The sequence below is a fragment of the Symphodus melops genome, assembly GCF_947650265.1.
Source record: "Symphodus melops genome assembly, chromosome: 12".
In the NCBI taxonomy this organism is placed as follows: Eukaryota; Metazoa; Chordata; class Actinopteri; order Labriformes; family Labridae; genus Symphodus; species Symphodus melops.
Window position 1 is genome coordinate 8235490 of NC_136702.1, and position 14340 is coordinate 8249829.

At 37.3% G+C, this 14340-nt stretch overlaps 1 long non-coding RNA gene across 1 annotated transcript; it reads left to right on the plus strand.

Moving 5' to 3' along the window:
- Positions 1 to 5721: 5721 nt before the first annotated feature.
- LOC306832854 lies at positions 5722 to 14006 on the plus strand. Its single transcript, XR_013780276.1, has 5 exons — positions 5722 to 5817; positions 5916 to 6227; positions 6313 to 6403; positions 13713 to 13800; positions 13893 to 14006. It is a non-coding gene; the product is annotated as an uncharacterized lncRNA (long non-coding RNA).
- Positions 14007 to 14340: the final 334 nt, after the last annotated feature.

Consider the following 14340-nt stretch of genomic DNA (forward strand, 5'->3'; position numbering starts at 1 on the left):
ATTTCTATGAGGTTTCTGTTTTAGGTTCTGGGAAAAAAAACATTTGGTTCTTTAGATGTTGAGCCTGCTGCTGGAAGTCGGATAAACAAAAAATGAACACAATCATATAATGAATGTTGGGAATAACAAAAGACTGAACATAAACACCCAATAATAAGTTTATTAATATGAAATCAACCTAATTTAAATTTGGTCTTCTCCTTTTTGTCATACTTCAAATGACTGAAATTCATCCGACATTCTTGAATGAGATTAACGTCCCTTATTATACCTGTGTGTGATGTTTGATATTATGAATTACAGAATTACAAATGACATTATGTGCATGCTCTGGTGAGGAATAATTGAAGAGTGATTACAGAGGACAGTCTGAGACATTGAACACAGCGGCTTACTGAATCCTGCACAGAAAGGAGGGGATGAATGAATTTTCTCCACTGCAAGCTATCAATTATATATAACTCCATCTCCTCCAAGCAAGCCTACCTGTTTAAATAGATGCTGTGATTATTTGACCCCCCCAGGGGGATTTTGTATGAGCATGTGTGAATTTCAGAGTGTGTGTTGTGGTGTTTCGCATTCTACCCGCATTGATGTTGAATAAAAAGCATGGAAATCATGCTGAGTTTTTCTTTATGTTCCATGCCGCATGCATATTGTCCTTGAATATGTTAGATATTAGTAGATGTGTTTTTTTTCTTCCCCCATATTGTCTTACTTATTCAGTGACCTTTGTTTGTTTCCTCGCACGCAGGAAGCTATGTGAAAGGAAAAGAGATGTGGTTATTATTTTGTGTGTGTGTCTACCTCCCACAGGGCATCAACAATGTGGCAATGACAAACTTATTTTGGCATGTTAAAGAGAAGAAGCTGTTGCCATCTGTTTCCAGGTTAACTCCAAAAACACACGTTTAGCTACCAGGAGGCATTTTCTATGTGTGCAAAGCAGTTAAAGTTCATGCTTAAAGAACTTTGCAGATTTCACACATTAAAGTCTGTTTGTAGGTCAAAGGGAATAGAACTGTAGAGAGATGCTGTATGAAGCCTTTTTTTGGCTCCCCAGAGAAGAGAATAGATAAATTGACTTGCTTTTTGTCACAAATGCAGAAATTACATGGCACATAACTGGATTTTGGTATCACAAGTGTTCTGGTTTTTCTCTCACTCCAAGTAGCACCAGTCATATTATCTCGACTCTCAAGTTGCTTTTCATATAAACCATGGTAATGCACAGAAAGAGAAGTCTTATCTGAAGGTCTTTTTTTCCAATGTCTACAACAGAAGCCCCAAAATGTCATTGCTACCAGAGGGCTTTAAGAAAGCATTACGATGTTTGACAAGGACAGAGAAGTCATAGAGGGCAGGACGGATACATCTCTGGTTCTGCTGTAATGGTTTATGAACCTATAAATTATAAGAATGCAATGCAGTTGCAGTGGTCTTTAAAAATCTTCAACTGGCAACTTCCTTCATTCTTTTGCTTCTCCCTACTTGCAGCAGTATTTCCTTGTAGCTACCAAAGTTGGAAAAGTGTTTCTTTTTTTCTTCTTCTTTTTAACACTCACGGCTTACATTGTCGAGGGAAAAGTCAAACGTTTTGTTTTTCCTTTTACAGAGGCAGTGATTTTGCGAAAATATCAACCTGGGCTGGTCTCTGTTAACAATATGTGCCTCGTTATGTTTTCATCAAATAGTATTGGACAGAATTTGATAATTGCCAAAATAATTAACTGTCAGGCTTGCCATTTTTACAACAGACTTACAACATTCAGATATTCAAGGAGTATTAAAATATACAAATAATGTTATAGAAGCATGATTGATTTGCAAAAGTTCACTGATGGTTCACTTCTGCTCTCTTACAGTTTCGCCACCTGTTTAACTTTCATCGTATCCTGTGTACATATTCATACAGAAACACACATTCACAGATATGTGTTAAATATTAAAGGCAGACTCTCGAAAGAACACACAGTTATAGTAGATTTCTTTCACCATGTCCTGTGAGCAGCTGGGAGCAGATGAATACTTAATCAGGCAAACTGTTTAATCTCTTTTGTTGCTGCAGCGTCCAACAATGCACTTTTTAAGTCATCAGTCTGAGAAGTGCTCTCTGCTCTGGCTGATTTAAATTCACGCTCTGTGCACATACATACATATATAACAGCAAATCCTACTGTACTCGGGATGGAGAACAGAGGTATTAGCTCCTCTGATGTCCCTCTGTGTTCTGCCGAGGGCTCTCTGAGAGGCATCTCAAATATTCACAAACATCCATCAATGCCTGAAAGGGTCAAACACTAACCACAGTCACACCGAATCAAATTCACACAGACACACAGACACATAGACACACTTTAAAAACACACTTGGTCACACACAAAAATGTAGCATACACATTCAATTAGTTTTCTTTTCTGCTGCTGGACTTTTCTTTAATCATGATTTTTCTATCATCTCTTTCTCTGAGGCGTGCACAAGAAGTGTCTTTCAAAGGCACCTTAAAGGGCCATTAGTGTCTTGAAAAGAAGTGTGTTGTGTGTGTGTGTGTGTGTGTGTGTGTGTGTGTGTATGAGAAGTGGTAATGTATGTATGTGTTTGTGTGTGTGGTTAAGCTTAAAAAGGTCTAGTCTTCCTGTAGTAGGTGTGTTTGTCTGTTGTAGGGCCCTGTAGACTCTCTTAATATGATCAGGGTTATGAGCTCTAGTTTCACGATAGTGATCACAATATCGTTCCACACTTACAATGTCCTTGTTGCAAGAATAGAGGAGAAGAAAGAGGAGATGCCATATGTGAACAAAACAGCTAATTAGCTCGACTAAAGCTGTGCTAAGATGTTTTTGGGAGGTTTCTTAGGTTAAAGAAAACAATGAGCTGATGCTGAAGGGATTTATTAGTTGTTGTCTAAAAGCTCTGTTCTCTTTTCTTAACTGTTAGCTTGGCCTCTTCATACTGTGGCCAAGGGCTTCTGTCCAACTACTATTACTAAAAACCTCTTTCATTGAGCTGGCATTCACACAAAAGAAGAAAAAAACCCATCTGACTGTGCATGCACACATAAAACCACCAAAAAACCACACACACAAGACACAGCCCTGTTTCTCAGCAAACCTTTGCTTAAATGGCAGAAGTTAGCAGGAGTTGGTTAATTGTTAGTATAGTCGTTATTTGCTGCTCTGTGTGTCCTTAAATTGAACAAATAAAGTGTTTTGAATTAAATTCAATTGTTATAATCAAGTTATGGTTATGGCTAAGACAATTTGCAATAGTTATGCTGCATGTGGAGAGCACCAACATTTTTTTCTAGTCCACCCTGGTTCTTAAGGTTTTCTTGACTGAAAGGCCTTTTGTTTAATTTTTCTCAATTTCTTTTCTTTAAGATTTAATTTGGGCTTTCTCTGCCTTCATTCTCGAGAAAGGACAGTAGACAGAGGCGTAAAACGCGGTGACAGAGAGAGTGGAGTATGAGATTTGGGAAAGAAGCCAGAGGTCGGACCCAAACTTGGGCTGCCCACCCAGAGGGCCACACACCAACCACCATGCCACTGGCACCCCTCGTCTTCTCCAGTAACGTAAATCTTGGAAAGCAATTTTCATGTTTCCCCCACTAAAAGGTCACTGTCAAGATGGTCCTGTTACAGCATGATTTCAAAAGAGAGAGAGGTAAGGTGACGATTAGTTAGTTGTTTATTGTTGCCTCAATGAAACCATAACCATAAAATTATACTTAGATACACTGTGAGTCAAAGGCCACAATTAGTCCTGACAGTGGCAGCATTTCATTTCAAAAAGTGGCAGTGTTATACAGTAAAGTATTATGTAAAGATATTTCACCAGGTTGTGCTCTTTACATTGACTTCAGTTTCTAAAGTGGACTAAAGTTAATGTTCATATAATTGACAATGACTACCATTACCCAAACTGCTCTGCCTCTTACTCACAGCTTTGAAATTGGAAAAAAGAATAGAGATAGAAATATTAAAAATGACAGATGTATCACCTTAGCGGTCGAGGCAGTGTAGCAGTCACATGATTTTTTGACACGATGGTCTGTTTGATAAAAAATCTTGTTTATTTTAAATGTAAGATATTAACTGATTGGCTGTTCAAGGATGGAGTATAAAAGAATGTGACTGCAGCCTCCTCTGCTGGTAATCTGCACAATTAAAACACTACCTCACAATACAGTACACTCAATGAACACCTCTAAATACTCGTTATCCCCATCAAGTACTGCCGCCCTCTCCCCACACATACCAAATTCTGTTAAATGTGCTGCCTGGCCTTTATGTTTGACATGTTTCATTTCTTGAGTATAGTGATGGACACAGTGCTGTCTTTATCAACATTGTAATATAAATAGGCAGGACCAAATCTTGTGGTTTTCATTAAAAAGCTTCAAAACATATTAAGTAATTCATCCTTTGAACCGTGTGACCCACAATTTGTCTGTTTGCTACCTTTAGAAGTGTGAGTTTCCTGTTCCTGTTCTCACTTAGTTAAGGATGTGGAGCTCATACTTGTGGTGTGCAGAAAAAAAGGAAATGAGAGAACTTAAAGGGCATGTGCTAGAAGCTTGTTTATGCATTTTGTGAAGATAATCAATAAAGATAATATCATATGTCAGCAAAATGATGTCCTGCAGTAACACAGATATATTACCAGATGAAACCCAACGGAATCCACAAACCATTACACAGTTGTGTTTCTCATTGTTTTCTGGATATCTAACTATTTTTTTAGATGATTTTTTTTCTCTTCTACTCGCTTTTTATTGTGTCCCCACTTTTATGCTGTGAGGTCGACCTCATTGTAAATGAGGAAAACCTCAGTGTCTCTCAAATTAAAATAAAGGTGTTGAATTAAACGTGTTTCTCTGTATGCATCAATAAGACTTCAAACACGAGTGCCCCATCTTACTTTATAAAAATATGTAAAGTTATTACTGCACAAAAGAAATTATGTATTGTCACATGTAAAACTAGCAAAACACAAATATTTAGTCAATTGCACTTGGAAATGTGTTTTTATAGTTGTATTAGGACAAACAGTCAACACACTACATAAGGTAAGGTAACTGTATGTGAACCCAAAGGTAGGTTTGGTTTAAAGTGTGTGTGACTTTCATTTTAAACACAATCAACAACACATAAGATCAAGAAACCAATCAGTAAGAAGAAAGAAAAAATAAGGAAAATAAAGAGACATATGTGCCACAAATCAGTAAAAACATGGTAAGTAAAAAAGAAGATGAGCAAATACATGACAGAAAGCAGACTTGAACTGGAGGTCTCTGTCCCAACACGTTTAAATTTCTTTCTCTGCAGTTGAGTGACACACTTAATAAACTAATCAGACACAGTTTAAGCAATGACAGTGGGACATGAGACAGTTGTAATTGTATTTATAGTGAGTAACCAGTAATCACGTGTAGTTTTGATGAAGTTAATTTTAGGGTTAAATTGATGGTATCAGTGTGACTTTAAAAGCCATGCACAACTGCACATCTATATAAACCAGGCTAAACATTTCACGTGTATTCTGATGTATAATGGAGAAAATCAAATGGTAAGTAATTAGCCTTCTTGTGTTACTATTATTTTTTACTTCAGCTAAGTATATACATACTTAATGCTCCAAAAGGTTTCACACACCAATGACAGAAGGTGTAATGAAGCCTACCACTTCCTCTTGTTTGCATCTCCTTCACAGTTACATTCAAAAGCGATGAGCTCTCAGTCTGGTGACTGAACATCATGTTAAGTTCAAACCAAGCAGGTCTGCTCACGCTGCTATTCATGCACGGAGTATTTGCAGGTAGAGTATTACTTTGTTTTTGTCATGCATGCTTTTCTCAAGGCTACATTTTGGATCTATTGCATATTAATGAATTGTTTTTCTGTCTTTGATTGAAGTAGATCATACAGTCGTCCATGCGGATAAAGAGGTGTCCATGGGAGCTTCTGTCAATTTCACTTGCAACACATCAAGAGAAAATACAACACAAATTAACTGGAGAAAAGGCAGATTTCATTTTTCTCATTTAATGGAAAATGATTTTACTTTATCAAATTTTACCTCTGACAGACTGACAATAGACCTATCCTCAAAGCTGATTATTTCAAATGCCCAGGAAGATGATGAAGGACTCTATACATGTACAGTAGCTGAACGTAAGGGGCTAAAGACGTATCACTGGAATTTGACTGTATCTCACAAATCTGAAGGTAATTAGAGCTCAAAGCTGGTCTTCTCACTTAAATAACAGGCTTGGATGACATGCAACATAAAGTCAATCACATCTTTACACAGAGGTTGAGCCATCGGTGTATTTCCTGTACACACTCACAGTAGGGATCGGAGTGGTAATGTGTTGCATCATTTCAGCCATCTGCCTCTATAGGTGAGTAAAACGTTCTCTTTCTAAGTCTATGAACAAATGAGTTTTTCTCTCTGCTGCTGTGTTGCAGATGAACTTAAAGTGTGTTTAACAATTGTTTTCCAAACATAGACATCTTATTCTGCTTTACACATTTAAAAGTGTCAGTTAATTTCAGTCGCAAATGTGATCATTGTGACTCATCCCTTGTGGTCTCTCCATGTTGTTCATCTTTGTTTGAAACATGCTCGTTATCTCAGACAAAAAAACAAACAAACAGTATAACTGTGCATTAAAGCTCTTCATGTTCAAATTGGATTCAGGTTGGCTTCATATGTGGACTGTTTTTTTATGGTCAACCTATTTTAATATCAATTTATTATTTACATTGTTAACAGATTGAGAAACAATGAGAGTTTATTACAAAAAATTTATAAATTCAGGGATTAAATATTTACATTATTTTGTTGTTTTTTTCTGTCAATGTCAACACTTACACTTTTATCGAGTGGTCCTGGGGATTTTTTTTGGATGATGTAAGAGGGAGTTTTTGAAGCGCTAAACTACAGCTTCATTCAGTGAATATCTACAGTAACAAAATTGTTATAAAGACAGTGGACTAAATTGAGAAGTGTCTTTTAAACAGATAAATTAATCCAAAAAATATCAATAAAACATATTAAACAACAGAAAATTGCAATTAAGTGAATTGCCATTGTGAGGCCCGTGTTATGTCAGGCATGTTTGTGGACAGTAGGCACCCCCTCACCTCTTATTGTCAAATATATCTGCACAAAGGCACTGTGATACTTTTAGTGGGTATATTTGTGGATTGAAGAAGTACGAAGTGTAACACAGGCACTTTTGGGGCAGCACAGAGGGTCTTTGATACCATGCGTGACCAAGACGTCTGAGAGTGTGCAGCCACGTGAAGTTGATGTGTTTGTGTCTCTGTGTTTCAGGTAAGAAAAGTGATGTAAGTGACAGTAGAAAATCCACAGTTAGCCTTCTTTAATATTTGTGTGTATGTGTGTGCAGAATATTTGTATGATTGTTTGGGAGGCATAAGCATCATCTTTGAATAGCAGATCTTTGATGCCATGCGTAGCTCAGTTGACCAAGACGTCTGAGAGTGTGCAGCCACGTGAAGTTGATGTGTTTGTGTCTCTGTGTTTCAGAGCAAATTAAAGAATCATAAAAATCCCATGCACGCTTGGTCCTTCGTGTATAAGTGTGCAACACCATTATTGAAACCGTTTGATTTCTGCAGGAAAATTAAAGCCAAGAAAGAAAACCAGTACACAGTCCAGGAGCAGTTTCATCTGCAGTCAGCCGGAGAGGTCAGAAAAGGCTCATCTTTAGGGAAAACAGATTTTCTCTTTTTTCTGCCTCTTAGAAAACACTGAACTTTGTTTTATTCTTTCCAAAAACATGCAGATCTCTCAGCAGCAAAGTGGCACAGACATAAGGACGAATAATAAGCGGAGGAGCCAGTACATGGAGAGACTCAACTCAATCTATGACGCCTACTGAGCTGTCTTTCAAATGATAGAAACAAGAGACATAGATGTTTATAATAGAGAGTTTGAATTTGCTTGGCTTATTTTTTTTTTTATATTAAAACTTCACTGTGGGGATTTTGTTCAAGCTATTGAACTATGTATTTTACATGTGCTTGTAAAAAAAAAAAAAAAAACGAACAAGATTTGTGATGGTTGCAATCACTTCACTTTCAACTCAATTCCAACTAAACTCTAAGGACACTGCATGATCTCATTGTTTGCTGTAAGGTCAGTAGTGTAGCGCAGGGTAAATGCATGCATGAGTATACACTCTTAACTTTCAGTCTCCATACAGTAGGCCTATACCCACTCTCAAATCCTTTCTGATTTTTTTTCCAAGGAGTGAAGACCCTCCTAAACTCTGTCTCACACTCATTAAACGCAAGAGCATCAGCTGTGTATCCTCTGCTGGACAGATCACTTTATTGTATCATATAAGCTGTTTGTTTGTTTGTTTTTTTACTTTACATTGTGAGTTTGTTTTTGTTTACCTGACTGTATATGCGCATTGCTCGTGTTGAATAAAGCTATTTAAGAAAGAAAAAAACGAGGCTGGAGGCGGTTGGTTCGGGTAACGCTAATGACGCCACTTCCGTACTGAATGAATCAAACGATGTCGGAACAAGTATCTACTACAGTGCGCTCCAACTAAATAGTAGGCATTAACATTATACAGATAGTACGGACTGACTACTGCACCCTGTCTACTGACAGATTGTAAATAGGCACTTCGCAATTCGGATGCACCCCAGGTGTTCATGTTCTTTTTACAACTCAGAAATCGTTTTTCCGATATGTTACCTGAATGCACCATATCCGTGACATTTAATGACGTTGCCATTGTTAATAGCCAATAACCATTGACTGTAATAACATGTGGCTAATAAGAGCAGTCGCACTGCCATCAAACAGGAAGATTTGAGTGCATAGGCTACAAGTTAACGCAGGCGAGAGAATGAGGAACGTGTCTGTGATGTGTCCTCTCCTTTGGTCCTCCGAATCCTCGGTGAGGATGCTTTAGCCAGCAACCTCACGAGGGAAAATCCCGGTCCTCAGTTGGGACATCCTGTTTCTAACCGGGTAAATGAACTTAGTCATTATTCTCGACATTTCAAATGTTGTTAGCAATGTCTGCCCTCCTTGTTTCCTTTGCTATTCTTTGCTGGTACAGAGGGGAGGACACGTCAAAGAGGCGTTCCTACTTTCTCCACAACCCAAGACATGTTGCTCATTAGTTTTAGGTTTTCCGCTCAGAAGTCTTTTTAAACTTCAAATGTAGGAGGCGAAATAAATTCTCTTTTTTTTCAGTTTCAGACAGCGAATCTAAACAACATAAATAGTGGTAGCAGTCAATAAGTGAAAGCAAAAATATATAGTGAAGTCAAATAACTGAAATAGGGCTATTTTAGTCATCCCAAAAAACATTTAAACACATCTCCAGAAACTATCGCCCAATTTCTCAACTCTCAAAACCTCAAAACATACAAAGTGCAAAAGAGTTGACTACTTTGTCAAATCTCTACAAATGCATGTTGCAAAGGACACAGCACTCAAAGCCATGTTCCCTCTTCTCCAAACGGGTTCCTTTTCCCAAAATAGCACACACTGTTGTGAAGAATTCAAAACACTTCCATCAAAGGTGTTCATAAATGTTTCAGATAAGATGTGAAAAAACCTTAATTTGCAAACACCTAGCAACAGAGTATACCTGGCTGGTGAATGTAGGCAGTTTTCTGGTGGGCACTCTCCTTCCTGTGTTTCGTTAATGAGCCGATGACGACTCCGGGTGGCTCAACAGTGCCCTCTGGCGTCCCAGAAACATCTGTGTCAACCTGGACAGACACTTTGGGGCCCAGCAGAGGTCTTTGTCGTCGTCCATAGCATTGGCTGTTTCTCTCTGCTGCTTCGGCTTTGGTCGCTCCCTACAGTTTTTGGCCTCTGGCTCTAAGGTCTCTAAGCAACCTCATGGCACGTCACTCCGCTGTTCATCTTCCTAAACTGGCTGCCAGTTACTGCTCACATCAAATTTGAAAATCTGCTGCCCTTTGACAAAACAGCCATAAAACAGCACCTCCCCCTATAATCTAGATCTACATTACCTCCTGCCCACTACATGCTCTGCCAATGAAAAGTGTCTGATCAAACCTCCTCAACAGACATAACCAGACTCTTCTTTATCAGTCATCCCCCAGTGGTGGAACCAACTTCCAAACTACACATCATGTGCAGAGTCCCTTTGCACCCCTTCAGAAAAAACTAAAGACCCATCTCTGTCATGAATACCTACAACCTTAATGATGATGATGACGATGGTTTTTGATATTATTGATGATGATGGTAATGACAATGGGTTTCTATGCTGATTAGAACCGAAGAGCAGTCGACGATATTGTGCTTTGCCTCTGTGCATTGCCTGTCAGTGCCTGTTTGTCCAATCAGACTTCAAGCTGATCGTTTGCACTTACTGATGTCCTTGCTTGAATTGTACATACTCTCTATTGAATTCTCTATTGCAGATGTTCGCACAAACCCCGACCCCACCACCACAGAGCAAACTTCAGTGTTCTATTGGAGGGCCTTTTATACTCCGACACATGAAGTAGGTTCTTCTTGTTGAGTTTGCACAGGTGAAATATGAGTAGGACTAATTGCTAATCAGGGTGTTTTATTTTTGAAGCGAAATGTTGCACTTTTTGTTCAGAGATTTGAAAAACTGATTTACAGTGCTCCTTGAGTGAACAGAGTTTATCTGTTTAAAGTCATGTTTGTGATACGTGAGCTACAAGTTTTCAGAAAGATGTGAATTAATTTGTTTTGTGTATAAAATAGGGAAAACTGTAACTTTAAGTCATTTGTTTGTTCTCTTGCATGTTTCTTTTGTTGGCAATCCTTGCGCTTTACTGCTGTAACACTGTACATTTCTCTGGTATGAATAAAGGATTATCTTATGTTAATGAATGCAATGGAAGGGATTGTTTTTGTTTAACAAGGTACAGTGACTTAATCAAGAGTTTTAAAAAGTTCCTCTAGTGTTTCAAACTGGGTTATGTTTTAAAATATCCACATTTATGCTAAAAAGAAAAAAATCTCTAAACCACAATTTTGAGACCAAAAAAATACCACTTAATTTTTTCACCGTCCAGGAATCTGCAGAAAATGTGATTCAGGTCTGAAATCAACATTTGAATGAAAATTTGACTCAGATGTTTTGTTTGAAGACAAAATTATTATCTGACTCAAATTTTGATGAAAATCTGATGATCCGTGTGCCTGCCTTGAGTTTTTTTTAGAAACAATAATATCGGATCTGGCAGCTTTTGCCTCCAGACGTTACATGTTGAGGATCTCTTTAGTGAGAGAGAGGCCATTTGTAAACTAGCTCACAGAAGTGAAATCTTTTTTTGCACTCATTAAAACAATAATTCTAGAAGCTGTCGAGTACGCTTGGTATGTGCACTGGTAACTTAACAAAGTGGTATGACTGGTTGTATCTCACAAGCTTTAAGAAGTTTTTACATTCTCTGGTCACACTATTCAAAGATGTTAGCCAGACCTCTGTAGTCCACTGCTGATGTGACACATCATTTCCTTCATAGCTAAGCAACAACTAACCACTTCCTCTTCTTCCGAGTCTTTCACAGAAATATTTGTTTGAACACGGTAAACTGTAAGTCTGTCTGTCTCTGGCTTATGGTCGTCATGTATAACCAAGCAGCCCTGCTCTCCGCTCAGCTACTGGTTTTGTGCAAAGTCTCTGCAGGTACAAAGGAGATGTGTGTTTTTATTCTTGATTTTCTCAAGTTTCATATCCATTGCATATTAATGAATTGTTTTTCTGTCTTTGATTGAAGTAGATAATACAGTCGTCCATGCGGATAAAGAGGTGTCCACTGGAGGTTCTGTCAATTTCACTTGCAACACATCAAGAGAAAATACAACACAAATTAACTGGAGAAAAGGCAGATTTCATTTTTCTCATTTAATGGAAAAAAATTGTACTTTATCAAATTTTACCTCTGACAGACTGACAATAGACCTATCCTCAAAGCTGATTATTTCAAATGCCCAGGAAGATGATGAAGGACTCTATACATGTAAAGTAACTGAATTTAATGGGCAAAAGACGTATCAGTGGAATTTGACTGTGTCTCACAAATCTGAAGGTAATTAGAGCTCAAAGCTGGTCTTCTCACTTAAATAACAGGCTTGGATGACATGCAACATAAAGTCAATCACATCTTTACACAGAGATTGAGCCATCGGTGTATTTCCTGTACACACTCACAGTAGGGATCGGAGTGGTAATGTGTTGCATCATTTCAGCCATCTGCCTCTATAGGCGAGTAAAACGTTCTACGTTCTTTCTAAGCCGATGAACAAATGAGTTTTTCTCTCTGCTGCTGTGTTGCAGATGAACTTAAAGTGTGTTTAACAATTGTTTTCCAAACATAGACATCTTATTCTGCTTTACACATTTAAAAGTGTCAGTTAATTTCAGTCACAAATGTGATCATTGTGACTCATCCCTTGTAATCTCTCCATGTTGTTCATCTTCGTTTGAAACATGCTCGTTATTTCAGACAAAAAACAAACAAACAGTATAACTGTGCCTTAAAGCTCTTCATGTTCAAATTGGATTCAGGTTGACTTCATATGTGGACTGTTTTTTTATGGTCAACCTAATTTAATATCAATTTATTATGTACATTATTAACAGATTGAGAAACAATGAGAGTTTATTACAAAAAATTTATAAATTCAGGGATTAAATATTTACATTATTTTGTTGTTTTTTTCTGTCAATGTCAACACTTACACTTTTATCGAGTGGTCCTGGGGATTTTTTGTGGATGATGAAAGAGGGAGTTTTTGAAGCGCTAAACTACAGCTTCATTCAGTGAATTTCTACAGTAACAAAATAGTTATAAAGACAGTGGACTAAATTGAGAAGTGTCTTTTAAACAGATAAATTAATCCCAAAAATATCAATAAAACATATTAAACAACAGAAAATTGCAATTAAGTGAATTGCCATTATTGAAACCGTTTGATTTCTGCAGGAAAATTAAGGCCAAGAAAAAAACCCAGAACACAGTCTGATTACATGCGACATAAAATCATTCACATCTGATTTTTCACAGAGATTGAGACATCGGTGTATTTCCTGTACATACTCACAGCTGGGATCGGAGTGGTAATGTGTTGCATCATTGGGATAGGATTTCTTCTATGTGGCATCACTCTCTGCAAGCAAGTTATATTGACCATTTTTGTCAAATTAACCAGCTTTGGTTCATCTTTGCTCACAATGAATATTTCACACATGCATCATATATTGCTGTAGTCTGAGCTTGTTGCAATTTTTGAGAGATTTCTTTTTTTATTTGGATTTTTTTGCATACATGTCATGCAATGAACACAACATGATGTTTCTAAAAGTCAATTTGAGGGCTTGGAAGTTAGGAGGGATGTTTTTCAATCCATGAAAAAATAATACAAAAGCAGATAAATCAATAATAAATACAATTTACCCTATATGTTTTATATATTAGCTTATATTAGCTCTTTTGTTCCTTTGAGTACATTTGGCAGATAATCTCCCTTTTACATTCGCTCAAGAAGGGATCAAATGTTTTTGTATTTTTTCAACATGTTACATTTATGTGATATTCAGTAAAATACTTCAAACAAAGTTGACTTTGGTAAAACATCGTATTGGAAACAGTAGAATTGTGCAATGGATCAATATTGTTGGTTCTAAATCCCTTCAGGAAAAGTAAGAGCTGGTCCCCAGACCTGGACTTAACTTGCAGCAGAACCTTGACCTATGTCATGGTTCAAGCTGAGTTTGGAGGAGAGGTCAGAAGAACTTTACTCAAACTAAAGTGCTCTAAAATCTCTCAAACATTTTGTAGTGTGAGTTCATTTTCCATGTTTTCCCCCTGCTACAGGTGCATCTGAATCTGCCCCAAAGCTGTGTGGAATACAAGATGATGGATGCTTGCAGGGACACAAGTGTTGAAATTCAAACTGAGTAAGAAACCAGAGTTACTGGAAAGGAATAATGAAAGGACACATTTTATGATATACTGTATAAAAAACCCATTTCATTAGGAAAATCAATGCCCTCAGTTTTCACCTCTTAAATGTAACACATTCACAACCTTACATCTTTGAAATCAAGGGCAAAATTCTGTATATCTTTAGCAGCAATGTAATTTCTAAAGCCCATCATATCATCTTATTGTCTTGACATTTGTAACATCATTGTACTCTATTTTTTTTTGGAAATATGAACTGAATAAACATTTTGTTCTATTATATTGTGGTTCTATTTCCTTTTTGACGTAAAGAACTTTGGATCACCTTGTTTTTTTGCATGTACAGTTCACCAATGAA